The sequence below is a fragment of the Oncorhynchus tshawytscha genome, linkage group LG24, assembly GCF_018296145.1.
Source record: "Oncorhynchus tshawytscha isolate Ot180627B linkage group LG24, Otsh_v2.0, whole genome shotgun sequence".
Classification (NCBI taxonomy): Eukaryota; Metazoa; Chordata; class Actinopteri; order Salmoniformes; family Salmonidae; genus Oncorhynchus; species Oncorhynchus tshawytscha.
In genome coordinates, this window is record NC_056452.1 from 16,258,772 (window position 1) to 16,285,207 (window position 26,436).

General features: G+C 43.5%; 1 protein-coding gene across 2 annotated transcripts in view; it reads left to right on the top strand.

Annotated features, from left to right (window-relative positions):
• Positions 1-26,436, top strand: part of LOC112223551 (thyroid hormone receptor alpha) — a 162,563-nt gene that overhangs the window by 18,681 nt on the left and 117,446 nt on the right. Inside the window, exon 2 of one of the 2 annotated variants that reach the window (XM_024386627.2) lies at positions 10,332-10,389. The exons of the other annotated variant lie outside the window; for it this stretch is intronic. The gene's annotated coding sequence lies outside the window, so the exon portion shown is untranslated. The remainder of the gene's footprint in view (positions 1-10,331; positions 10,390-26,436) is intronic. 2 annotated transcript variants of the gene reach the window in all.

The following is a 26,436-nucleotide window of genomic DNA, read 5'->3' on the forward strand; positions in this document are numbered from 1 at the left end:
GACATTGTTTTGTGAACAGTAATTAAAAACCCTCTGGAGTCTATTAGGTGTGTACTTGTGCATTTTGGACGGTGTTATGCATCAATGTACAGTACGCCTTTAAGATTTTGACATATGTTTAAGTGCAGCTGGCTGTGTCGGTGTTTATGTACTCATATGAAAGGGCAGAGTTCAGGATCATGTGAATATCTCTATAGTTCCCTGGTGTGAGGAAACATTATCCTCATGATGCAATGGATCTGTGATTACTGCACGTGACCAGACCTTTAGAGCAATAGACTCACTGACCGGGACAGAGTACACACACCCATATCAATGCATACATACAAGTACAGATAGTCCTCCATGCATTTGTAAGCAGCACTCTTACACCCTCACACACACACACACACACACGCATATATGTTTTGACAACTTGGACAACAAGTGTTAATATAGATAACTGTCTTCTGTACAGCTGTTCTTGCCCTAAGAGCCTGTAAATTGAGTTGAACTCTATGACTGAGGAGTAAATCGGTACAGTAGAGTTGGCTTGTGGGACATGTTCCAAACAGATACTCCATTTCCACCTTGCCTCGGATGAGTCCTTGACCCTTGTCCAGGTTGGGACGTGTCCAACTGTCCTCTGTGCGTCCCTGCATTCCACATCTGGAGTACGCTATGGGGCCAAGGCTGGCCGTGTGGCCCCAGAGAGATTGTGTGTGTGTGCGTGCGTGTGTGTGTGTGCGTGAATGTGCCAATGAAATAATTGATTATTGAACCGGATTTGAGGATGTGCACACGCGCGCATGCTCACAGTTCAGGCATGGGCTATTCTGAGGATGTCAACACAACAGACTTCTCATCAGCTGTTTGCATTTCTTGTAAAGGACAATAAACACAAATCACAAGATCTACTTGTCCATCTCTGCAATGGCCGCCTATAACAGCCAGATACTCTCTTTCCTCTGTAACACAGAACCGAGAGGGAATGGGAAAGGCAGAGAATTAGGTCAGGCATTCCTTTTTCTGAAAAGGGTGTCAGAATGCTATCCGACCTTACCAGGATCTCTGGCTTTCTTTTCTTTATTTTTATTTCTGGGATTTTTTTTCTCCTAAATCCACACTGCGCCTAAGTCCATCCTGAAATACATTCTGGGGATGAAAAAATGCTTTCAGAGTAAGCTTAAATGACTTAAACCAGCTATATAATATGTAGAAAAGATAATGGACCTATACACTGAGTGTACTAATATTGAGATGCACTCCTATTTGCCCTCAGAACAGCCTCAGTTCGTCGGGGCATGGACTTTACAAGACGTCAAAAGCGTTCCACAGGGTTCCTGGCACATGTTGGCTCCAGTGCCTCCCACAGTTGTGTCAAGTTGGCTGAATGTCCTTTGGTTGGTGGACCATACTTGATACACACAGGAAACTACATATATATATAGTTTAAAAAAAATATATATATATCTTTCAGAACTAACCATCACCAAAATAAAGGCTAGACAGTCAGGGATAATATTTTTTTTTAAAGAAATGATGAATTTAACAATAGATTTGATTGTTTATTATGTTTGAGCAAAAGCTCATTGTATTAGCCATGGCAAAATGCATATGATCGCAGGAAATTCGCTTTAAAACGGCAATACTTTCTCTCAGCTGCATGGCAAAATATGTAGAATTGCAGGAAATGTGCTTTTAAAACTGCAACATTGTCTCTCAGCTCCATGGAGAAATGTATAGAAGTGTAGGAAATCGGCTTAAAAATGTCTCTACACCTCCAAGATGGGTCCTCTAAAATCGACTAGAAAATTCTGCCACGCTGATGGGCCGAACGTGCTTCCTGCCACACCCCTGTCACGCCCACCACTTAAGCCCCTTTTTTGATCAAATCAAATGTATTTATAAACCACTTTTTACGTCAGCAGATGTCACACAAGTGCTTATACAGAAACCAGACAAAAAAAGTATTTCTTTCTTTCTCTCTCCCTTCTTTCTCTACGTTTCTCTCTCTCTGGGCATTGGAGAGTGCAGAGAAAGTACAAGGAGAGTTATTTGGCTTGCCCTGCCTGCGAAGGATGGGCCCCATTTTTGACAGGCCCCAGCTGATTAATCTCCACATTGGCTCGGTTAGTGTGTGTGTGTGTGTGTGTGTGTGTTCGCTACAGCTTAGCACTTATAAACTACGCGCAGCTCTATAAACTATGCACAGCAACCGGCCACTCATAGATTAAAGTGACTTTAAAACACAAAGATATTGGTTTTAGTTCAAGAGGGGTAATGAAATAACATATATATATATATATATATATATATATATATACTCGCCAAATAATTTATGTATTATTGTTCGAAAACAAATGGACTAGAACCGAATGGAATAGCCTCTTCATGTCATCTGACCGTAGCAGCGGTTCCAATCCAAGTGCCAATGCTGTTTATCAAACTCCAGGTGGTGCTCTGGTCAGATGACATGAAAATAGAGATCTTTGGCCTCGCACACCAGTGGTGCGTTTGGCGTTTAAAAATCGGAAGCGTATGTAGAAAAGTACCTCAATGTCCTCAATATGCTGTATGGAGGTATGGTCTAAGATCCATCCCAATATGTTCTCCAATCTCATAAAGATGTTTTGATAAAGGCTCAGTGATGTTATCCTCGCAGGGGGAGAGTCCCGGAGTATTGACAACAGGGGTGCCAATAACTTTGACCCCTATCTTTTGAGAGTTTTTCTATTACTTGGGCAATTTTATTAGTATAAAATATAATTTCCCCAAATTTGTATAGCGTACAATATAGCTCAGTATTTGTAAGTATTTAGTAAGGGTGTCAGTAATTATGGACCTGATTGTATTTAATGTTCCAGGCCAGCACCTTATCTGTGTCAGAGTGAGTCGTCATTTGCATACCCCCCATGGCGCTTGTTTACCCTGCACCGCATGCTTTTTGTGATTTACACCCATAGATTAATATAGCTCCACCGATTTCCATAATATGCAAACAGAAGGCTATGAGGTTTGGCAAACTCTCTCTGGGGGTTGGTTTTGGCTTGGCTACTCTGGTGAGGCGTCGCTAACTGACTCACTGACTTTGGCTCCTCTGGGAAAGTCTGAAAACTGATAGCTGTATATTAGAGCGAAATTGCTTTGCCAGAAACATCCAGGTATACTGTTACTTTAAGTTAGCGTCCAGACAGAGGCCCATTTGTTTTTTTAAATTTAGTTTTGGCTGGAATGAGTGGAAAGGAGGATATGTTATAGGCTACCTACATTTCAAACCATGCCTTCTTATCCATCAGCCTTACGATGGCATGACTAGCTCCCACTTGTCATCCCACACGTAACGACCACAGTCAAGCTGCTTCAGACACATGCTGCATTATCTGTGTGGTTCAAGTTCCATCCAGCCAAGGTTTTGTTGTTATAGTTTGGTCCGGTTAGGTATTTAAGGACTACAGTTCTGTTCTCTGCTGTATTTATATTGTTATACTGTCTACTGTTAGGCCATACATACATTCGTCCATTGCTGGCCATCTGTGTCAGCCTGAAATATTGTTAAGCTTGTCATTATCAGTGTGCGCAACCATCCAAGTAGGAAATTATAGTATACTTGAATGTCAGGGTTTCCACACTGAGAGGCATTTCCCAATCTCCCCTTTCACTGTTAACCCTGCTAACTACCATCTTTGCCTAAACAAATGAGGCAGATATAATGTTGTTGACTTAGCTTATAAGATGTGCTGCTCTCTCCTTTCACTGCTCTCCTAACTCACACACACAGATACACACCCACCGCCCGCACAATGCTACGGAAAGCGCCAGGGAGAAACAGATTGCAAAAGAAGTGACAGACGACCCAGGGATTGAAGTATCGCTGCTAGTCGACCTCCCCCACAGACCGCAATAAGAGGCTTGACTGACCCTGAACGGGAGGTTGGAACGTTATTAGCCGTTTACCGCCGAGTGAACTCTTAAATCCTTCCTGCTGTCCTCCTGTTTGTGTAAAATGAAGGGCACGGGAGGCCTGGGCCACTGACCGTTTGAACCCTACCAGTCCACAGCTGACCTTATCTGGCCAGTCTGTGCCGGTGCATATTTATCCCTCTCTGAGAGGCATGTCAACAGCCCTTTGCTACCTTAGCGTAAGGAATAGCATGACAATCTTATGCAAGGCAACACCAAACAGCCATAGCCGCTGTGCACTGCTTTAAAAGGGTACCGTTAGTGTGTGCGAAACCAACATTTGATATCGGCGACAGCTCTGGACGACAGCGACTACAGTTTGTTGGAATTATCAGGGCTTCACAATGCACTGCTGACCCCTGACCCTGAGCTGTGGGTAGAGATCAGGGGTTGAGTTGTTGTCTAAGTCTGTAGATGCTGCTGCTGAATTCATGTTTACACTTTTCAGGTATTTCCCTACGGGTGTAAAATGTGGCTCTGAAATTCCTTCAAATGTACACTAACTTACTGAATGTTTCAAATCATAAACACTTAAAAGGTACGTAGTTATGAAAACCCCTTTTGCCTCTTGTCCATGAAAAGCTTAAAGTGGTAGTTCGAGAGATTAGGAGCTGCTAAGCTAGTTACGAATGGCTCGCAAAACTACCGCTAAATTCCTTCGCACTGGAAGCAGAGACATAAAAATGGTATCCACGAGTTCAGCTGACTAGAGAAGTATTCAGACACCTTGATTATTTTTCCCACATTTGGGTTGGATATGATTTGGAAAGGCACACATTTGTCTATAAAATGTCCCACAGTTAACAGTGCCTCTCAGAGCAAAAACCAAACCATGAGGTCGAAGGAATTGTCCGTAGAGCTCTGAGACAGGATTGTGTCGAGGCACAGATCTGGGGAAGGGTAGCAAAACATTTCTGCAGTGTTGAAGGTCCCCAAGAACACAGAGGCCTCTGTCATTCTTGAATGGAAGAAGTTTGGAACCACCAAGACTCTTCCTAGAACTGGCAGCCTGGCCAAACTGAGCAATTGGGGGATAAGGCCTTGGTCAGGGAGGTGACCAAGAACCCGATGGTCACTCTGACAGAGCTCCAGAGTTTGTCTGTGGAGATGGGAGAACCTTCCAGAAGGACAACCATCTCTGCAGCACTCCACCAATCAGGCCTTTATGGTAGAGTGGCCAGACTGAAGCCACTCCTCAATAAAAGGAAAATGACAGCCCACTTGGAGTTTTCCAAAAGGCACTTAAAGGACTCTGACCATGAGAATCAAGATTTTCTGGTCTGATGAAACCAAGATTGAACTCGTTGGCCTGAATGCCAAGTGTCACATATGGAGGAAACCTGACACCATCCCTACGGTGAAGCATGGTGGTGGCAGAATCTTGCTGTGGGGATGTTTTTCAGCGGCAGAGACTGGGAGACTAGTCAGGATCGAGGTAAAGATGATTGGAGCAAAGTACAGAGAGATCCTTGATGAAAACCTGCTCCAGAGCGCTCAGGACCTCAGACAGGAGTGAATGTTCCCCTTCCAGCAGGACAACAACCCTAAGCACACAGCCAAGACAACGCAGGAGTGGCTTCGGGACAAGTTTTTGAATGTCCTTGAGTGGCCCAGCCAGAGCCTGGACTTGAACCCAATTGAACATCTCTGGAGAGATCTGAAAATAGCTATGCAGCGATGCTCCCCATCCAACCCGACAAAGCTTGAGAGGACCTGCTGATCTGCACACCAAATACAGGTGTGCCAAGCTTGTAAGCGTCAAACTCAAGACTCAAGGTTGTAATCGCTGACAAAGGTGCTTCAACAAAGTTCTGAGAAAAGGGTCTGAATACTTATGTAAATGTGATATTTAACTTTTTTTAAATCCATTTTAGATTAAGGCTGTAACATAACAAAATGTGGAAAAATTCAAGGGGTCGGAATAATTTCCCAATGGCGTCATTGCCAAAATCCTGAACTATCCTTTTAAACTGCTTTCGGAGCCTCTAAAGATGGGAGGCAGTACAGGTTTATGGGTTGACAAGCGATTGACTGCTTATTCCAGGTATTAAATGTATAGTGTGTTAGTTGCCTTTGCTAATATAAACAGTGCCCCTCAATGGAGTAACAGACATGAGTGCCAACAGTGTTTTCTGATTTCAATGCACCCGCAATGAATTCAGGTGACTCTGCCCAGTGGGAGAAAACATGCTTTGGTGATGACATTTCACTTCCTTATGTTTCTAAATACATTTTACCAAGACATTTTTAATGTTCTGAATTGTTCAGTGGGCTCTTTCTCTAACAAATCATTAACATTATATTTTTAAAAAAGTAGGATTTCTTAACCTAATGCACCCGATAATATCCACCGAGCTCTGTTCAGAGCGGTGCAGCTTTATCACCAAAACATTTTAGGATGTTACATTTTGTATTCGTCTTCAAAGTTGTTTCCGCGGGTCGCAAATAGTTAAATTAGCATGAACTGAGCCGAATTAAATGTAAAAGGCTTTGAAAATAAAAAAAGCTCATTGACATTTCACAGAGATACACATGTTTTTTTTTTTGTGAGAAAACTATGAAAAAGAACAGGAACTTTGCGTTTAATATGAACATCATATCTTACAATATGAAAATACCACGTCATGTCTCAAAATGTATATCTATTCTACCTCTTTATTGTTTTATGTCCTCTGTATTTGAGGAGAAAGATGACAAGTTCAATGGTAAGCCTGTCCTGTAGCCTTAATTCTTTCCCAGCATCCAGCCTAGTTGACGTGATGCCATTTTCATGACCACTTTTTTTTTTTCTCTGGCCTCCATTGATTTAGTTGCCCTACTTCTGGCCATCCTACAAAATCAAATCAAAATTGGATTTGTCACATACACGTGTTTATCAGATGTTATTGCGGGTGTAGTGAAATGCTTGTGTTTCTAGCTCCAGCGGTGCAGTAATATCTAACAAGTAATATCTAACAATACACACAATCTAAAGGAATGGAATTAAGAATATATAAATATTTGGATGAGCAATGTCAGAGTGGCATAGACTAAGATACAGCAGAATAGGAAAGAATACAGTATATACATGTGAGTTGAGTAATGCAAAATATGTAAACATTATTCAATTGACTAGTGTTCCAATTTTTTAAAGTGGCCAGTTATTTCAAGTCTATATATATATATATAGGGCAGCAGCCTCTAATGTGCTAGCAGCCTCTTGTTCCCAGCTGTACTGACCCTCACCTTCTGGATGGTAGCGGTTGTGAACAGGCAGTGGCTTGTGTGGTTTTTGTCCTTTGATGAGGGTAGAAACTCCAATAAGTTCTAACGGATTATGATAGGGACATGAGGTTTGGACCATTGATTTTCTTAGATGATTCTTACATGATTCTTTACATGATTCTTTACACAATTTAAGATGTTATTTTACCCATTGGTCAAGAGATGCATTTAAAAAAAATCAATAGTCTCTCAACAGTAAGGGAGAGCCCCTTCCAACTTTCATACAGGTCATTACAGGTCATTACATTTCTGACACTACTGCTGTGCAATGTCTTGTTGGACAGTTGATTAATTGGCCAAGAATCCATCCGAAGCCAGCTGGATCATGTGACGAAGTTGGCAAAGCCAAAGCCAGGATCAAAAGGCAAAAGAGTTTGTTACACGTGTAACCTTAATGAAGCGTAGACATTGGACATTGTTCCATTATCTTCTGAATAGGTAGGAGTGGACTCACTTTCTGTGGCTGCCACGTCAAGTGGCATCCAAAGAGCGCCCGTGACCTTCTTGGCGGTGAATATAAATGAATGTCATCAGATGTGCAAAGCCATAATGGCCAAAAACAAAAAGGGGCCATTGAATAATGAGAGTATATAAGTGTACTCTACTGTCCTGACTAAATTGTATTATGTTGGTACATTTGCCAAATCAGATACTGATGATAAAATGTATATCTGCATATACGTTCATACTCAGTCTGAACCTATTGAAGATATCAGGCCATGGTATAGACGGCCACTGTATCCATGTTGATATGTGAGGTACATTCAGAATTTCAAAAAATGGGTTATTCAAAGTTGAAAGGGTATTTATTGAGTTGCACAAGCACCGTAATTGTTCTTATGTAAGTTAATTTGTTAAAATAATACAAGTTTGCTGCTCTCAATGATCCAGTAGTGGCAGGGAAGATATATTATTATAGTAGCAGAGAGCAGTGGACTGAGAGACGATTGGGGAATATAATATATAACGTAAATCCTGTATAAATCCTTTGCAGGCTGCACCATCCACTTACATTACTGAACAAATGTACCTAAGACGAGCAATAGGCTAAGTGTTAGGTTAGACACCTCCATTTGGCTGGAGGATTAAGATGGAAAGCCTTTTTGAGGAAAGCTGGCCACATGAAATTCACTGTAGAGGTTTGCTTTGACCAGCAGACCCCCCCTTCAAACCCCAACCTTTGCAGCTCCCTCTGATTTCCACCCCTCCTGAACCTTCAACTACTTGGTGCCTGTCCCTGGCTTGCCAGAACACACACGGATCACCGACATCAAGTTTCTTCAGCTAACTCTTGTCCTTATTGAATGTATAGTGCGTCTGGAGGACACTTGACCTTTCATACCTCAGGCGTATTGAGCTGTTTAATCGTGTGGATTTTTTTTTCAACAGTTGTCGTTCTATGCGTCTCTGAGGCCACTAATCCTTTTGCTAGAGAGAACTACTTGTAACCGGAAGGTAACCGGAAGGTTGCAAGTTCAAACCCCCGAGCTGACAAGGTACAAATCTGTCATTCTGCCCCTGAACAGGCAGTTAACCCACTGTTCCTAGGCCGTCATTGAAAATAAGAATTTGTTCTTAACTGACTTGCCTAGTTAAATAAAGGTAAAATAAAATATCTGTGAGATATGTTAGTACAGTAGACCAGAATGAAAGGCAGAAGGGAGGGAGGGTTTTATTTTCCCCTGTTCTAGTGCAGTGTTTATGACTCCACAGGTGCAGATATCAGGTTTTGGTGGTTGGAAATGGGGAGGAGGGAGTGGGATAGGTTTAGTGGGAGCTTTGCTGCCTGTATGGGCATTAGGTCATTGACATGTTTGCGTAGCACACAAATGCACAGCACAAGGAGCTATCTTTGGCCATGACCATGGGTCACCTTGTCTGCTCTACACTAGCACCATGCATACGTGCTACAGATATTTTCATGTGAATATTGCCCATGAATGACAGCAGGCACTGCTGTCTGTTTAAGGAATTAGGAGCCTGCCAACGTGAGGTTATCACGTTATCATCGAACCATATGAAAAAATGTGCGAGGATCCCCCTTACGGCACAGTGAGCAGTTTGGTGAATGTCTAGCGTTCATCTTGAATAGTTTTCTCATTTGATGGAAAAAGAGCATTCTTTATATTTTGAACATCGTGTGACAAAATGTGAAGTCACTGGGCTATATGGAACAGTTAGCATGTTGTATGTGCAGTGTAGCGTGGTGCAGGAATGTGTTAGCGAATAGCTAGCGGTTGTAGTTGGTGAGAAACAGCTTGATGTGTGTTTTCAGAGGGAGAAGAGTGGGAGAGGGTGCAGTTCAAAGTGAATGTTGTTGGACTGTAGTGGAGCATCTGTCAGAGACAATGAGAGGACCGGCGCCGGAGGATGGAGTAGTGGTGACACAGATCCCTCACTCGTGCCTCTCAGGTGGGAGAGTCAGAGTGTATCGCCACTCCCTGCCCATCTGTCACTATTGGCGCTGTTAGCATTACTTACTCTCTCTTTCTCTCCCAGGGATTTTGCTTCCATTGAAATCCTTGGGCAGGCCGCCTGAGCGATTAAAAAGAAGGTTTTATGTTTTTTCAGGTCGTTTAAGTCCAAACTTAATTTTATTTTAATCCTCCATGGAGAAATTTGAGAAAGTGTTTTCTAAAATTCAGCCAGGCCAAACAAGCCCCTTGCCACGGACACCACTGAAGACCCTGTTTGATCCAGAAAAAAAAACCTGTTTCCCTGTACACTCACCTCTTCTCTCAGTTGGGACAATGGAGGAAGCAAGCTACAGTATTTTTTCAGTAGAACTGACTTAGGATGCATTTAGCATACAGTGGGAGTGATGCCAGTCTTTGGGTTGCCTGAATCTCCAACTGTATGATTCACCACATGGCTCACTGTAATCCCAGTGGATATTTTTGGACCGGATGCATTCTGAACCTTGACTCTACACTTGAGAGAAATTCATTTTTCAGATGGGCATTTTAAGTCTATACTTTACTGGAAAGACACTTACACAGATGTATTTTTTTCCTGCTGCATTACAATGCTTAGAGACTGTGACATTTAAACCAAAGCTATGGGGATATATCCACACAAATACATACTTCAGTGGCATTTAAATGTAATTGTCATTTCTATTCCAGGTTGTGACATTTTAACAAGAAATTTCACCTGGAAATCAAGTGGATCCAATTGTTTCTGGTAAGTTTTTTGTTGTTGTTGTTCTAGACAGGAAATAATAATTATTTAAGAGGTTCTCTTATTTAAGAGAGATATAGTGCCTAAAGTATTCAGACCCATTGACTTTTTCCACATTTTGTTACGTTACAGCCTTATTCTAAAATGTATTAAATTGTTTTACTCATCAATCTACACACAATACCCCATAATGAAAAAGCAAAACCAGGTTTTTAGAAATTTGTGCAAATGTATAAAATAAAATGAAATATCACCTTTATGTAAGTACTCAGTCCTTTGTTGAAGCACCTTTGGCAGCGATTACAGCATCGAGTCTTCTTGGGTATGACGCCACAAACTTGGCACACCCGTATTTGGGGAGTTTCTCACATTCTTCTATGCAGATACTCTCAAGCTCTGTCAGGTTGGATGGGGAGCGTTGCTGCACAGCTATTTTCAGGTTTCTCCAGAGATGTTTGATCGGGTTCAATCCCAGGCTCTGGCTGGGCCACTCAAGGACATTCAGAGACTAGTCCCGAAGCCACTCCGGCGTTGTCTTGGCTGTGTGCTTAGTGTTGTTGTCCTGTTGGAAGGTAAGTCTGAGGTCCTGAGTGCTCTGGAGCAGATTTTCATCAAGGATCTCTCTGTACTTTGCTCCATTCATCTTTGCCTCGATCCTAATTAGTCTCTCAGTCCCTGCTGCTGAAAAACATCCCCACAGCAAAATGCTGCCACCACCATGCTTCACTGTAGGGATTGTGCCAGGTTTCCTCCAGACATGATTCTTGGCATTCATGCTACAGCCATCTGTAAATAGCCCACCCAACTACCTCATCCCCATATTATAACTTTTTTTGCTCCTTTGTAGCCCAGTATCTCTACTTGCACATTGTCTTCTGCACATCTATCACTTCAGTGTTAATGATAAATTGTAATTATTTCACCACTATGGCCTATTTATTGCCTTACCTCCCTAGTCTTACTACATTTGCACACACTGTATATCAATTTTTCTATTGTGTTATTGACTGTATGTTTGTTTATTCCATGTGTAACTCTGTGTTGTGTGTGTCACACTGCTTTGCTTTATCTTGGCCAGGTCGCAGTTGTAAATGATAACTTGTTCTCAACTGGCCTACCTGGTTAAATAAAGGTCAAATAATACAAATAAAATTGGTGGAGTGCTGCAGAGATCGTTGTCCTTCTGGAAGGTTCTCCCATCTCTACAGAGGAAATCTACAGCTCTGTCAGAGTGACCATCAGGTTCTTGGTCACCTCCCTGACCAAGGCTCTTCTCCCCTAATTGCTCAGTTTGGCCGGGCGGCCAGCTCTAGGAAGAGTCTTGGTGGTTCCTAACATCTTCCATTTAAGAATGATGGAGGCCACTGTGTTCCTGGGGACCTTCAATGGTGCAGAAATGCTTTTGTACCCTTCCCCAGATCTCTGCCTCGTCACGATCCTGTCTCAGAGCTCTACGGACAATTCCTTCGACCTCATGGCTTGGTTCTTGATCTAACATGCACTGTCAACTGTGGGACATTGTATAGACAGGTGTGTGCCTTTCAAATCATGATTAATCAATTGAATTTACCACAGGAGGACTCCAATCAAGTTGTAGAAACATCTCAAGGATGATCAATGGAAACAGGGTGCACCTGAGCTCAATTTCATGTCTCATAGCAAAGTGGTTGAATACTTGTGTAAATAAGGTATCTGTTTTTTATGTTTTATAGATTTGCAAACATTTCTAAAAACCTGTTTTTGCTTTTTCATCATGGTGTATTGTGTATAGATTGCTGAGGATTTTTATTTATTTAATCCATTTTAGAATAAGGCTGTATTGTAACAAAATGTGGAAAAAGTCAAGAGGTCTGAATATTTTCCTAAAGCACTGTATATTGGTAATACACCTGTAATATACATTTTGGTTGCAGTGTACTGAAAGTATTATTGCCATATGGAATTTAGTTGACCTGTGCATGCAGAGCAAGTGGTTACAATGATGAAGGTTCTGAGTAGTGTAGGATCAACAGTGCAATGATATAATGTTAGGTTGCAGAGCAGGATCAATTGTGCAATGCTATAATGTTAGGTTGCAGAGCAGGATCAACAGTGCAATGCTATAATGTTAGGTTGCAGAGCAGGATCAACAGTGCAATGCTATAATGTTAGGTTGCAGAGCAGGATCAACAGTGCAATGCTATAATGTTAGGTTGCAGTGTCAGATCAACAGTGCAATGCTATAATGTTAGGTTGCAGAGCAGGATCAATAGTGCGACGCTATAATGTTAGGTTGCAGAGCAGGCTCAATAGTGCAATGCTATAATGCTATAATGTTAGGTTGGAGTGAGGCAAGGCAGTGGGTGCTGTTGACTAGTATTGTGGTTTTATTTGTCAGCTCCGTCATTGAACAGAGGGAAGTGGTTGGCTTGTCTGCCTCTCCCCACAGTCAGCAGTCCAGGAAATACCTCAACAAAAGTATTAGAGCAGTAAAGAAAGATGGGTCAACCAGAGAGCACCAGATGAAGAGTAAACTGTTGGTTGGTAGATGGAGTGCTTACGGTGTAGCGTTGAGTCATTTTATTCTTTGTTATGATAGCTTCACTTTCACGGCTCTATTTTTATTGTAACCTGAGCTGATTGGCTGGGATGGTCCGGGGTCACGGTTAGTTCAAGATCATTTTGTTGAGGTTAACGTCTGGAGATGGGGCCTAGTAAGCCACAAAGTGGTGATGGAAGGACAATGACTACTTTGTTTAGTCTACAAACCCATGGGAGGTATGGCATTAATTGCACCTAATCTGCTATGTCATATTGACACAGTACACACTGTGCTTTAACATAAAGCACAATGACAGATGACACTATGCTTCTCCTCTGCCTACAACCAATTTACATGTTTTCACTTTCTTTTGGTTGCGGAGTAGGCCGTGTGACATGGGTCATAAAGAAGTTGGTTGAGTCCGTGAACCCACGGTTTGCTAAGACACTGCAGTCGTCGAGTTCAAACGTAACTTTTGTTACCGCTGCAACTTCCTGTTGCCACTAGACTAGCCCAGAAAAAGACCAACAACGGCAGCCTTTTAAGTGAAATGAAAGCTTGTGTCTGCTATGGGAAATATCAGAAACAGTTGTTTTATTAAATGGGTTGTGCCATGGAGCCATTATCAAGTCTCTTTCATTCTATGTACAATGTCATGCAGACTACATAGTATAATGCAAATATGATCTTCTATTCTGTTAATCTCATATGGTCTCAGGCTGAAATGGTATCTTTTTGATTGGACTTAAGTGTCAATGTTAAAGTCAATGTGTGAAACTCATTACATTATGGAAGTGGGGCATAATGGGCAAGCAATACCCACCCTACCATGGGACTAGCTGGGGTTGCCCTGACACCACATCACCCGTCCTTTGAGGCCCTCTTCATAAGGGGCTTATGAGCTCTGGAACAGCTGCTGGTGCCTGGTTGTCATGGCGAGTGCCCTCCCCCAGAGCCTGGTATCCTTTCCGGCGGGGTAGTTGTTTGTTTTTCCACATCAAAAGGAAGTTGTTCACTTCCATTCAGCCCTTTCCCCCTCTTTGTGAACATCCATAAGTTAAACTGAAGCTACAGCTATTTTTTTGTAATATATTTTTTTTTTAGGCAAGTCAGTTAAGAACAAATTCTAGGAACAGTGGGTTAACTGCCTTGTTCAGGGGCTGAATGACAGATTTTTACCTTGTCAGCTCGGGGATTCGATCCACCAACCTTTTGGTTACTGGCCCAATGCTCTAACCTCTAGGCTACCTACCGCCTTATATAGGCTAACAATTACATGAGAATTTCTGCTACAATAGCATGTTTTTCTTGAATTGCAAATACTTAAAAGCTCTGGGGTCAGAATGATTTTTGGAGCCAGGCCCTCACCACTCATGCCCCCACACCTCATTTATTTTGAGGGGCCTTCAACCACTCATTGCTGACACTATACCGCTCTGTCTCTCAAGGTAGAAACGTCCATGCTAGCTCACGAGATTGACAGCCATTAGAACCACAAAGCGGACAACAGCCTACCTGTTGGTTGATCATTGTAGCCTACTCCTTCTCATTTCGCCAACTTAATTCCATAATTGTAACTATATTTTGTATTGATTAGAAATATCCCACTTTACTTGCTACACATGGAGCCTCTGACTGTAGTGCAGCTATGACTGACCGACAATAACAACTGGTGTGAAATGCCTAGCTAGTTAGCGGTGCTCGCTAAAAGCGTGTCAATCGGTGACGTCACTCGCTCTGAGACCTTGAAGTAGTTGTTTCCCTTGCTCTGCAAAAGCCACGTTTTTTTGTGGAGCGATAGGTAACGATGCTTCATGGGAGGCAGTTGTGTTCACAGAGTCCCTGGTTCGAGCCCAGGTTGGGGTGAGGAGAGGGACGAAAGCAACACTGTTACATAGGCTACCGGTGCATATTTTTTTATGGGGCGCACTCATAAAAACTTGTCATTGTTAAAATAGGCCTATCTTTTTATTTTTGTTTAATGAATACGCTCCCAAATTATCGAATAAAGGTCTTCTGCTGTCAATTTCCAACTGCATTATATCCTGACTGCTTTCAGATAGGCTGTAGCCCTACAAGCAACCGGGGTTGAATAGGCATTTATAGGCATTTTAAATAGGCATACAGGCATGTACAGTGCATTCAGAAAGTATTCAGACCCCTTGACTTTTTCCACATTTTGTTACGGTACAACCTTATTCTAAAATGTATTAAATTGTTTTTTTCCCCTCATCAATCTACACACATAATGACAAAGCAAAAACAGGTTTTTAGAAGTTTTAGCAAATGTATAAAAACATTTATGAAAATATCACATTTACATAAGTATTCAGACCCTTTACTCACTACTTTGTTGATGCACCTTTGGCAGCGATTACAGCATTGAGTCTTCTTGGGTATGACGATACAAGCTTGGCACACCTGTATTTGGGGAGTTTCTCCCATTCTTCTCTGTAGATGCTCTGTCAGGTTGGATGGGGAGCATCGCTGCAGAGCTATTTTCAGGTCTCTCCGGATATGTTCGATCGGGTTCAAGTCCGGGCTCTGGCTTGGCCACTCAAGAACATTCAGAGACTTGTCATGAAGCCACTCCTGCGTTGGCTTGGCTGTGTGCTTAGGGTCTTTGTCCTGTTGGAAGGTGAACCTTCACCCCAGTTTGAGGTCCTGAGCGCTCTGGAGCAGGTTTACATCAAGGATCTCTCCGTTCATCTTTCTTTCGATCCTGACTAGTCTCCCAGTCCCTGCCGCTGAAAAACATCCCCACAGCATGATGCTGCCACCACCATACTTCACCGTAGGGATGTTACCAGGTTTCCTCCAGATGTGACACTTGGCATTCAGGCCATAAAGTTCAATCTTGCTTTCATCAGACCAGAGAATCTTGTTTCTCATGGTCTGAGAGTCCTTTAGGTGCCTTTTGGCAAACTCCAAGTTGGTTGTCATGTGCCTTTAACTGAGCAGTGGCTTCCGTCTGGCCACTCTACCATAAAGGCCTGATTGTTGGAGTGCTCTAGAGATGGTTGTCCTTCAGGAAGGTTCCTCCATCTCCACAGAGGATGAAGACCACGTCTGTCTGTCTGTCTGTCTGTCTGTCTGTCTGTCTGTCTGTCTGTCTGTCTGTCTGTCTGTCTGTCTGTCTGTCTGTCTGTCTGTCTGTCTGTCTGTCTGTCTGTCTGTCTGTCTGTCTGTCTGTCTGTCTGTCTGTCTGTCTGTCTGTCTGTCTGTCTGTCTAAATGAGCTCCTAGAGTGTGCAGCTCTCCTTTTCTTTTCCAAGTGTTCTACTCAGATGATCTTATCCAGAGTAATTAGGGTTAAGTGCCTTGCTCAAGGGCACATCAGCAGATTTTTATACCTAGACATCTCGGGATTTGAACCGTCAGCCTTATGGTTACTGTCCCAACGCTCCTAAACATTAGTCTACCTTCCTCCCCATCCATCATCCAACGGTAATTCCTGACAATGTGGAGCATTTCCAAAAGGTCATTATTAATATATCTTTGAAAGATGAATAGTTCCAGTCATATAACATAAACAATAGCGCTATTTTGTTCGGCTGACAAAGTAAAAAAATAAAATAATTTGCCTTCTGCCGCTTTACAAAATAATGTAGTGTACCTCAAAGAAATGCTGGCGGAAACTTTAACCTGCTTTGTTATGCTAATCAAGACTATGATCTTGTCTCGTGGTTGTTCGTGAGTTTATATTTATTTATTTATTTTTTAACATTACTTAGTATCCATAAATCACATTTTTGTTGCACAATTGCATACATTGAATTTGTCATATTTTTCACAATCCAACAATTCTGCCTGTTCAATAAGAACCCACGCCAACAAAGTTGCTCTGCATAAAAACACGTCTCACTCTGGATGGATGTATGGGAACGTTTTCTCTCTCTCTCTCTTTCATTCCCCTCCGGCGGTGTCCGTTGAAGTAAAAAAAAACAACCCAAAAAAAACAGGTGCAGCCGGGAGGGAGTGATATGAACTTGAGACCCTGCTTAAACAGTCGGGCGACCACGCTATACAATCAGTCTAGTCTTGTCTTTGAACAGAATAAAAGGAACTGTTTGGAGAGTGGGACCTGGTTGGACCACTCTGCTTTCAGTGTCCCTACTCCCGATTGCGATGTGTGTTTTCCTTTTGACTTTGTGTGGGCTCAGCCTTATAGGATTAGAGATAAGGATATCATAGCATGGATAAGTACGTATTGTGTGTAGCTGAGGACAAAAGAGGGTCCGTTGCTGTTTAACAGTGAATCTTTATAAGTAACACCCTCTGTAGATAAGTAATACAGTAAGTCTAGAAATAATCGTGGAAGAACTGGGTAATTTAACCCTGAGACGTAAGAACATGCTGGCTCACTCTCTCTCTGTGTGTGTGTGTGTGTGTGTAAGGGATTGAGGGCTCGGCGAAACACTTTGTTCCTTACTTGAGTAATAATGAAAAGTGCAGTGATGGTGCAAAGAGCTGGTCTTGATTTCAAACGCTTGATCCCACCAAGAAAAGACACATTGTGGTCAGGGTCACTTTGGGCTATTTTGTACAGCTAGGATATCCGTAATTAGCGTGTTTGTTGCGTCCAAACTGCAATAAACAGAGTCACAATGCTTTGTATACAGTGTACACCGCTGTAATCAAGACCAGACTAGTAACCCAAGTTAAAGAGAAGGCAGGGGGGGGGGATAAAGGAAAAGTGGGAGGGAGAGGGCAGAGATAAGGGGACGTATGTGGCAACTGGAGGCTAGCGGTGGGCATCGTTAGCTAGCTAGTTTAGAGAGGGCATTCCGTGTCTTTTGTTGACAGCCACAAGTATTCCGCTTCCTCAGCCTCCCTCCAACACGCTCACCACACAAATGAGCTGTGGAACCCTCCAGTAAACAGGGTTGCTGTAGTTCACAGCGCCGCAAGAAGAATAGAGGGAAGCGCTTTAATTCACACACAGAGGGAGGAAGGAGAGAGAGAGGCCACGCTAACACACAGGGTCACTCACACATCCAGTAACCCGTATGGTATGTACACAGGGGTTAATAGTTTCTGTTTGGAGTTGTTACGAGCATGTGGGATAGGTTTTCTGTATATCCAGGCAAAGCCATGGGAGGGAACGACTCATTTGGCACAGTGGATAACACAGGCAGATGAACACGTAAAAGCACACACAAGACACAGCATCCTATTTTCCCTAACCGTAAGCCTAACCCTTGCCCTAAACCCAAACATTAACCCCTAAACCTAACCCTTAACTCCAATACTAATTGTAACCCTAACCCTAAAATAGGGTTACAACCCTAACCCTTTTTTTCTCATGGAGACCTGGGAAATGTCCCCCACTTCCTTGTCTTCCTTGTTTTACTATCTATTTGTGGACATTTGTACACACACACACACACACACACAATCCTTGAGGGGACCAAACAAAAACCTATTTTCCCCAACCATCAAGGAGAGAAGAGCTGCTTTCTCCAACCTCTAATTGTTTTCTTACTGGATGGGATTAGCACCACTTCTTCTGTTTCTTCACAGTGGACCTTCTGCACTTTGGGCCAATTTGGCAACTTTTTTTTACCGTCACCTTTATTTAGTTTGAGTTTTTTTGTAGATAGATGTATTCCCCCCCCCCCCTGTCTTTGCTACCTGAGGAGTAGGAGAAGGACGAAACGCGTTGCAGCTCGACTCCTCCGCCGAGGTGATAGCCATAAGGGTGCTTGCCCTGAGTTTTTTTCTTTTTTGCTTGTTGTGTTTTTCCATTTCCCTTCTTTTTCTCTTCTCCTCTACTTACTCACCTTCCTTCCCACTTGCTCCACTCAGCCACACAACAGACATGTGCAGACATGTACAGACATGTACAGACATGTGCAGACACAGGAAAGGCAGTGTTTTGGACCTAAGGGGCCACATTGTGTGTGTGTGTGGGCGCGCTGCGTGGTCAGTCTTGCTCCTCGTCGCCCCAGTCTCCCTCGGTGAGGGTCAACGTGGTGATGCAGAGGAACGTAGCTGCGGGCTGTTTCAAGGAGCTCGGACTTAGGTTGCGGCGAGGGAGGGGCCACCCGACGGATAGCTAGACAGACAGACATGCACACAAGGGCTTGCGGGCTCAGTGGCTTGCTCTCAAAGCAGGCTGGGGGCATAACAATGGTGCGGCTCTCCATCTGACCTTTCTGGGTGGGTATATACATCTAGACTGGAACAATGGGGGGCCGAATAGTCCACACTTGGGCTCTCATTCTCCGGTGTGTTGACGGTCAAGCAGAGTGCCACTGATTCATGCATGGATCATTGCAGGGATGCATCTAACAGTCGGGGGAAAAAAAGAAAGCCAGACACTGAAGTCACCTGTCAGAGGTGGCGGTTGCGCGGCCAACTGCTGCTTTCGCCCGATGACCCTTCTTTGCAACCGTAGCTGACCTTTTGGAAGGAAGGACATAACGGCCTCTGAGGGTTCTCTCCCTGTTACTGTCGGCACCCTCGCATGTCTCCTGTTCTTCTTGGCCTGAACTCTAGCCTTAACCTTTGGGGTGGGGTGCCTCACGTTAACCTTTGGGGTGGGGTGTCTCACCTTAACCTTTGGGGTGGGGTGCCTCACCTTAACCTTTTGAGGTGGTGCTTAACCCTAATCTTCTATGGTGACCTGTGTTCCCTGAGGCTTGTGCGTGTGGGTCCGGGTTCCTCATCCTGCCTGTCACAAAGCAGAGTGCATTCTCCCAGGGGTTCTTGCATTGTCATTGTAAGGTGCATCTAGCACTCGGAGCTCTGTTCCTAATACTTAACCTAACCCTAACTTTAACCCTTAACCCTAACTCCTAAACCTATCTTCTAACCCTATCCCATTGTAACTCTAACCCCAAATCTAACCCCTAAGCCTAAAATAGCATTTTTGCTTGTGGGGACCGGCATATTTTCCTTGTTTCACTATCCTTGTAAGGACTTCTGGTCCCTACGAGGATAGTAAAAACCAAAATCACACATCCGTATTTGTTTTCCCCACACACTGGTAGGGGAGAGATGAATGGATAACCTAACTTTGGTATTTGGAAGTGTTCCAGATCAGTCAGCCATGTTCTGCACCTTCTCATTAAACTTAGACCTTTGTCACCGTGGGTCTGGTGGTATAATATCCTTTATTCATGATCCTTTATCCATTCCACCTTCCTGCCAGAGCCCGCTATAAAGGAGGACAGGCCCATGGTTAATGGTGTTCCTGTAATTTCTGGACCCCCCCTCACTCGCTCTTCCGCCCTCTCTTTTTGCGCTCTGCCTGCCAGCTCCGGTGTGTTATCATTGCATAACCCTTCAGCCAATAAAGTGCCCCACGTGCCTTTTGGCAAAGCACTTCATTTAATCCCTGCCAAGGTTAGCCGGGTGCAAAGTGTGCCACTGTCGGTGCCACACCCCTGAGAGTGAGTGTGTGTCCCTTGCTGCTGATTCAGTGTGTGTGTGTGTGTGTGTGTGTGCGTGTGTGTGTGTGTGTGTGTGTGTGTGTGTTTGTCCTGCTACAGCAGGGATCATCAACTAGACGCAGGCCAATTCTTTTCTTGAGCAGATGGTCAGGAGGCCAGAAGATCATCACAAATGATTTGTAGACTGCAAGTTGACCGCAAGGAGCCCAAACAGATATAATATTTGACTAAAACATCATAAATTCAACCCTTCCTTACATTCGTATACAATCACATATCTTACTTTAAAATCACTTGGAGCTGATTTGCTTTTCTTTCAAAAACTAGGACATTTCTAAGTGACCCCAAACTTTTGAACGGGTGTGTGTGTATGTATGTGTATATGTATGTATATACTGTATATACAGTGTATATACTGTATATACAGTGGGGCAAAAAAGTATTTAGTCAGCCACCAATTGTGCAAGTTCTCCCACTTAAAAAGATGAGAGAGGCCTGTAATTTTCATCATAGGTACACTTCAACTATGACAGACAAAATGAGAAAAAAATTCCAGAAAATCACATTGTAGGATTTTTGATGAATTTATTTGCAAATTATGGTGCAAAATAAGTAAAACCAGTCAGTATCTGGTGTGACCACCATTTGCTTCATGCAGCACGACACATCTCCTTCGCATAGAGTGGATAAGGCTGTTGATTGTGGAATGTTGTCCTAAACAAACACATTTGTGTGCAAAATGTAAGAGAAATAAGCTTTTTGTGCGCGTGGAACCATTCTGGGATCTTTTATAATTTTGTTGTTTGCTCAGAAAACTTAGGGGCCAAATAAAATCACGGGCCGCCAGTTGGGGAACCCTGTGTTACAGTATCCAACCCTCTCAGCAAACGTCTGAGAATAACCCCTTGGCCTGTCTGTAAACTCTTCTATTTGGATTGGCCCCTCACCTCCAGACCCTTTGAACAGCTAGCTATGTTTCTGAAATACCTTCTCAGCTTGCCCCCTTTCCTCCCCCTGGTATCTGCCTCTGCCCTGCATATGTACAACATACACGTCCATACATTAGTGTTTCAGTGAGCACGCTAGCTGCCAGACATGCCTCTGGGATGTGGTCCGGCTTGTGTTTGGTGGAACATACTGGACTCAAACATCACAGCAACGGTACTATTAATAGAAGGTGCTGATAAAGGGGAAGAAAAGGATCTTGGTTCATCCCGCCACACCGGTGCTGTTTGAAGCTGTTATTCGCTAGGTATGCTAGGCTAAATAGGACATGTCAGTCAAGTTGATGATGTAGCCCGGGCTGTTAGGTAAGAGTCCACTAGCGCTTAGGCTAGGTAGGCTACACTAAATAGGTCAGTCAAGGTGATGAAATTTAGCCTAACCAGGCTGTAGCCTATTGAGTGTGCTCTAGGCTAGTAAGGCTAGGCTATGTAGCTAGCGCAAGTCAAATGTCAGCCTGAACAGGGCTTACCCGGTCTGCAAACATTAATTCAGTTGTTACACAGGGATTGGGGAGAGGGCGGGGGGGAAACACCAGGAAGGTGCACTTTGAGTGGGGAGAGCAGGAGGGGCGAGGTGGCTTTCTTTGAATAGGGGATACATCTATAGCCAGACTAATTGCCTCAGCTTATAAAGAGCATGTGGATAGATCGACCAGCTATTAAATGGCCCATTGCAGTTTTATATATGTTTGGTTGGAATAATACTGTGAAATTGTCTAAATTTATGATAATGCCCTTTTAGTTTAAGAGCTGTTTGAAAAGACCGCTTGAATTTTCAGCCTGTTTTGCTGGGAGGGAGTTTTGGCATTCCATGGTGACATCACCATAGTTAATAGACCAATAAGAAAAAGAGTTCCAAACCTCTCCTAAAAACAGCACATTTTTTGTTTTTCCTCTCAAACCACTCCCAGACAGTCCTATCTAAATTCTCGCTTGAGAATTTGCTCTTTGTTTAAGATGTTATTTTTGTTTCTTTTTGATCATTTTAAATGGAAAACAGTCACAGTAAGGTACTTAATTGTTACCCAGAAATGATTTGATATTGAGATAAAAAAAAAACAGCTGCATTGAACCTTTTTAAAGCTTAGCATTAACATGCAATGGTGGTAAACTGGGTGGAATGAGATCTCATCCCTCTGTATCTGATCTCATCCATCCTTAGGTGTTGAGTCTCATTCTCCTTTTCCTGTGGGCCTCATACCTCCTTGGTTACCCAGTGCAGTTTGTGTAGCTCTTTCCACCCCTGTACATTTGCAGCTGGAAAGGGGCCCGACCCTTGGCTGACATCCAGCCTCCTTTAACTGCACTGTAATCCCCTTTTATGATCTTATTTTTTTTTCTCTCTCTCTCCCCCATTCGCTTTCCCTTTCACTCACTTTCTCTCTCCTTCCCTCTCCCTGGCTCTCTCTTGCCTTGACATATTGTGTATCCAATAGGCTTCTTCAACATACAGTACTTAAAATCCACCACTCCACACCAACAGTCATGCCATGTACTGTGCGCCACACACACACACACACGACGAAAGCAGAGAGGACAGCTAGGTTACCCGTGATACGAGTCAGTATTCGACATCCGTCCATGTCTGAGGACGTCTGGAGTGTGGAAACCGGCCACTAGGGGCAACAGTGAGTGCTGTTACCTTCAAGTAGGTTTTGGTTTTGCTAGGGTGCTGTGGATGTGGACGGATGTAAGCATCTGCCTCCTGATTCCAAAGGTTGCAATTTTGAATCCAGCGATTGAAAGTTGTTTTGGATATTTTTGTTTTAAGCCTATCCCAAACCATTTGGATTTAAGGCCTATCCTTAAGAATCACGGAAAGAGAAGGTTTCGGGTTCCTGGGTGGCAGAGTTCATCGACCACCTCCTCGCCGACCGCCGGAGGAGATGGACATACGATGGTATTGATTTGAATCCTGAAGGTCACCTCCACAGGCCAGCTCCGCCTGAAGTTCCCTATTGAGCCCTCTTCAGTAGAAGGTAAGTAGAGCAGCCTCACTCCATCCACTCCCTGCAGCCATGATGCAGAACTCGAGGGCATACTAGGCAGCTGAATTGCGTCCTTGTTGAAGTTCTATGAGGAGGTCTCCTATAGGACGACCAGAGGCAGAGTGATCGAATACCTCTTTGAAGAGGGTGTGGAAATGGGTCTCGGAACCAAGTTCTGTGCTGTTGGCAGTCCATGTGGCGGTGGCCCAATCCAGGGCTTTGCCTGTGAGTAGAGACACAACTAAATCCACCCTGCTCTTGTCGGTGGCAAAGTTAATGGGGTCGTGCTCAGTATATTTGCTGAATTGCATCAGAAATCCCTGACATTTCCCAGGTGAACCGTCATACTTACCAGCCGTGGGTATGAACGAAGGAGGGCTATGGGTTACGATACCTGGTATCGGAGGAGTAGGGATAGGCTGGCGGAGAACATGACAAATTTCCTCCACAAGCTCCTCTTGCTGGGTTAGGCACCGCTGTAGCTCCGCTGAATCTATTCTGTATTTAGTTGAGGTATTCTGTAATGTATACTCAGGGAGAACAAGGTGTAGATTCACGTGCAGAGTGCGGCAGATGTTTATTAAGCCTTCGCAGAAGGCAGGAATCGTGGTCGCAGGCAATGGTCAAAAACAGGTAGACAAAAACAAACAATACCTAACAACTGTACAAACAGAAAGAACTGAACTAAATAGGGAGCTGATGAGACCAGGTGAGAAACAAACACAGGTGAAATCAATGAACAAAAATGAAAGACAGGGCTACGTTCCAGAACACAAAGAAACAGGGCTACGTTCCAGAACACAAAGAAACAGGGCTACGTTCCAGAACACAAAGAAACAGGGCTACGTTCCAGAACACAAAGAAACAGGGCTACGTTCCAGAACACAAAGAAACAGGGCTACGTTCCAGAACACAAAGAAACAGGGCTACGTTCCAGAACACAAAGAAACAGGGCTATGTTCCAGAACACAAAGAAACAGGGCTACGTTCCAGAACACAAAGAAACAGGGCTACGTTCCAGAACACAAAGAAACAGGGCTACGTTCCAGAACACAAAGAAACAGGGCTACGTTCCAGAACACAAAGAAACAGGGCTACGTTCCAGAACACAAAGAAACAGGGCTACGTTCCAGAACACAAAGAAACAGGGCTACGTTCCAGAACACAAAGAAACAGGGCTACGTTCCAGAACACAAAGAAACAGGGCTACGTTCCAGAACACAAAGAAACAGGGCTACGTTCCAGAACACAAAGAAAAAGCACACAAGGTTGACTAAGAAAAGAAAAGCAGAACCTTACAGCCAGCATCATCTTGCAGATGTCCTCCAGCACATGTATTCTCCAATGAAGACTAACATCAAAGTCCGTAGGCTGTACAGTTTCAATTACGGTCATATTCAAAGTTGACTTAATATCCGTTCAATGTGCTCAATTTCATAAAAAGGTAAATGGTACTTGAGACAGTGGAATCATTTTTCATTAACAATTCAAATGTATTTCACGAGATCATTTCAAGTACATGTGATGGTGAATGCGTACTAAAAAAGATTTACACCAAGTGTGATGTTACACTTTTTTATTTTGAAATAAAGGAGGATCAATTAAGTTTTACAACAGTCAAACAACAATCAATATCAACATTTCGGTATCAACCCCCCTCGGATACAAGATGGAAATGAAAAGACAAACACAAAAATATATATGTCTACTACATGGCATAAAAAGCTTACTGAAATGATACACTGACTGTATGACAGATGTGCTTATTTTTTTATTTTGTTTTTATTTCACCTTTATTTAACCAGGTAGGCTAGTTGAAAACAAGTTCTCATTTACAACTGCGACCTGGCCAAGATAAAGCATAGCAGTGTGAACAGACAACAACACAGAGTTACACATGGAGTAAACAATAAACAAGTCAATAACACAGTAGAAAAAAAGGGGGAAAAAATAGTCTATATACATTGTGTGCAAAAGGCATGAGGAGGTAGGTGAATAATTACAATTTTGCAGATTAACACGAGTGATAAATGATCAGATGGTCATGTACAGGTAGAGATACTGGTGTGCAAAAGAGCAGAAAAGTAAATAAATAAAAACAGTATGGGGATGAGGTAGGTAAATTGGGTGGGCTATTTACCGATGGACTATGTACAGCTGCAGCGATCGGTTAGCTGCTCAGATAGCAGATGTTTAAAGTTGGTGAGGGAGATAAAAGCCTCCAACTTCAGCGATTTTTGCAATTCGTTCCAGTCACAGGCAGCAGAGAACTGGAAGGAAAGGCGGCCAAATGAGGTGTTGGCTTTAGGGATGATCAGTGAGATACACCTGCCGAAGCGCGTGCTACGGGTGGGTGTTGCCATCATGACCAGTGAACTGAGATAAGGCGGAGCTTTACCTAGCATGGACTTGTAGATGACCTGGAGCCAGTGGGTCTGGCGATGAATATGTAGTGAGGGCCAGCCGACTAGAGCATACAGGTCGCAGTGGTGGGTGGTATAAGGTGCTTTAGTAACAAAACGGATGGCACTGTGATAAACTGCATCCAGTTTACTGAGTAGAGTATTGGAAGCTATTTTGTAGATGACAGCGCCGAAGTCGAGGATCGGTAGGATAGTCAGTTTTACTAGGGTAAGTTTGGCGGCGTGAGTGAACGAGGCTTTGTTGCGGAATAGAAAGCCGACTCTAGATTTGATTTTAGATTGGAGATGTTTGATATGAGTCTGGAAGGAGAGTTTACAGTCTAGCCAGACACCTAGGTACTTATAGATGTCCACATATTCTAGGTCGGAACCACCCAGGGTGGTGATGTTAGTCGGGCGTGCGGGTGCAGGCAGCGAACGGTTGAAAAGCATGCATTTGGTTTTACTAGCGTTTAAGAGCAGTTGGAGGCCAAGGAAGGAGTGTTGTATGGCATTGAAGCTCGTTTGGAGGTTAGATAGCACAGTGTCCAAGGAAGGGCCAGAAGTATACAGAATGGTGTCGTCTGCGTAGAGGTGGATCGGGGAATGGCCCGCAGCAAGAGCAACATCATTGATATATACAGAGAAAAGAGTCGGCCCGAGAATTGAACCCTGTGGCACCCCCATAGAGACTGCCAGAGGACCGGACAACATGCCCTCCGATTTGACACACTGAACT